General features: G+C 35.3%; 1 non-coding gene across 1 annotated transcript; it reads right to left on the bottom strand.

The window, feature by feature from the left end:
- Positions 1 to 2,120: 2,120 nt before the first annotated feature.
- On the bottom strand, positions 2,121 to 2,227 carry LOC142452032 (U6 spliceosomal RNA). Its single transcript, XR_012785098.1, has one exon. It is a non-coding gene; the product is annotated as a U6 spliceosomal RNA (small nuclear RNA).
- Between the last annotated feature and the right edge of the window lie 73 nt (positions 2,228 to 2,300).

The following is a 2,300-nucleotide window of genomic DNA, read 5'->3' as shown; positions in this document are numbered from 1 at the left end:
GAGCTAACACTTCAATGTCTGCGGTTATAATTCTGGACAAAAATACTGAAATTTAACGGAAATGTAGAGTCTTTGTATAGATTGTAGGCATCTGTACTGGACTTCTGACATAGTGGCTAAAATAAAATATATAAACACAAAAGGGGAAAGAACAATTTTCTTAATGGAACTTTGGGGAATAGTTTTGTTTATAGGACCATGTTGATCCTTTATCCCTCCCCCACCTTTCCTGTTAGGAGCTAACAAGTGAACATTACTTAATAGGAACAGTTAGCCCACTTGAAGCCTTGTTTCAGCAAACTGGTGACATTTTAGGTTGTTGAGTGGTATTTTTAAAAATTGGGAGATATGTTCATCTTTGTCAAGTCAGAATGGGCATTGAAAGCCATAATGGCAAACAAAATCATCAGGGAAATAGCCCATCTTGTTAGTAAAGTTAAATCGACACTACTGTGCTTTTTTGTGAGTCATTCTGTAACATGCTGCCCTTTGAGTGGCTTGTATTCATAACACGGATGGTATTTCAGGAAGAGAGGTTACACCAACACTCCCATTTAGCAGCTAAATGCATAAGTAGAATAAGGTGTATAATATCGTTTGAACTGAACCCCACTACCATTTCTTTATAGAGTTGATTGAATTCTTATCTTGAAATGATTTGTTGGGAATATACTAATGCAATTTTAAAACTTAATGTACAAAGGTCAAGCCTTAATTTGTATGTTTTAGCACAAAAAATATTGCCTCTGGGATGCTATTAATTTGTACTTAAATTTTCTTTCTATAGGAAAGAAATCTATGACTTGTGTTCCATTTATGACATTAAACAGCTGCTCTTTAAGCGTTAGAGGTATATATGAATGTTACCTGTGGGATATACAATCTAGCTTGCAGCCATATGAGCCATGTTGATTATGGTGCTATGTTCAATAGCTACCTTCCAGTTTTCCATTTCTGTGTTAGTGGTGGCAGAATGCATCAGTTCATGCCTGGACATGCTACAGTGTGTGACCTCCAGCTAGTTCCTATGGGATTTTTGAACCCTCTTGTCCGGTGGAAGTATGAATTCCTTGATTTTGCCTGGGAATTTTTGAAGTGCTCCCTTGAGTGAAGAGTTTGGGTGCTTGCTCTAAGACCTTTTCAACATTAGTGAACTCAAGGTAACTGTTGGGAATATTAGCATCAATACATGCCCCTGGACTGGCTGGAAGGGATATGATCTTGTAAATAGGAAAGCTGTCACAAAGAAAAAAATTGTATTGTTTACCTACTAGCCATGTATCTCTTGAAATCATTTTGTCATGTTTACAATAATGTACCTTTTATTGATAACAAATTTAGTTTTGTTTAACAATAGTGCCTTTAGTAAATTATTTTGCAACCAAAATGTTGTTTTTTTTAGCTTATCTTAGCAGAATGTAGAATACATGCTGAGTTTAAGCTTCACAGTAAGAAGTTATGCAAAACTAATCTTAAGTATTTTAAAAGGTTAAAGAACTAGGTGATTTACCATGTTTTTTGCATTGAAATAAGCATATACTCTATGCAAAGAAAATTGATTTTTTTTAAAAAAGGCTGAACTCTGAATCTTGTCCACATAAATCTTTAATGAGGTATAATTACGTAACAGTTGAGGTAACAACTTGCATAGGTAGGTGTTTAGTAAAAAAAATATCGTAAACCACAGCCATTTTATACCCAAGCTATATTTTTGGCTTAAGTGATTTGTCTGTACACTTAATACATTCTCATTGTACTTCACTATCAGTTGTACTTCACTATCAGCTGCCTCAAATTACTTGATTTCTGAAATTTTAAGAAAAATCTGTCAACTTGGGACTTTTTATAGTTCATACTTTGAGGCGATCACTGATAGCAAGCAGTATTTTTTACAGGATATTTTAAAGATTTTAGCCTACAAACAAACCAACTTGAGAAAAAAGAAAAAAATGACTTGCTAACACTGAGCTGATGTTACATGGCTGATCCATAATCTACAGAGCTTAATAGCCTCCCCACCTTTCTGAGTAACCTGAGGTTAGCAGCAGAAGGGCTTGAGAGAGACCCAGTAGGATTGTTAATGAAGAGCATAAAGAGCGCCCCATGTTTGTTTTGTTTTTTTAAATATGGAACGCTTCACAAATTTGCGTGTCATCCTTGCGCAGGGGCCATGCTAATCTTCTCTGTATCGTTCCAATTTTAGTATATGTGCTGCCGAAGCGAGCATGCCCCACGTTTGTTTTTTAAACAAAATACAACTTTAAATGATATAAAATATCTTCTGAATGTTTGGGCCTAAC

This window comes from Tenrec ecaudatus, chromosome 6 (assembly GCF_050624435.1).
Source record: "Tenrec ecaudatus isolate mTenEca1 chromosome 6, mTenEca1.hap1, whole genome shotgun sequence".
Taxonomy (NCBI): Eukaryota; Metazoa; Chordata; class Mammalia; order Afrosoricida; family Tenrecidae; genus Tenrec; species Tenrec ecaudatus.
This window is presented reverse-complemented; position numbering and strand designations above follow the sequence as displayed.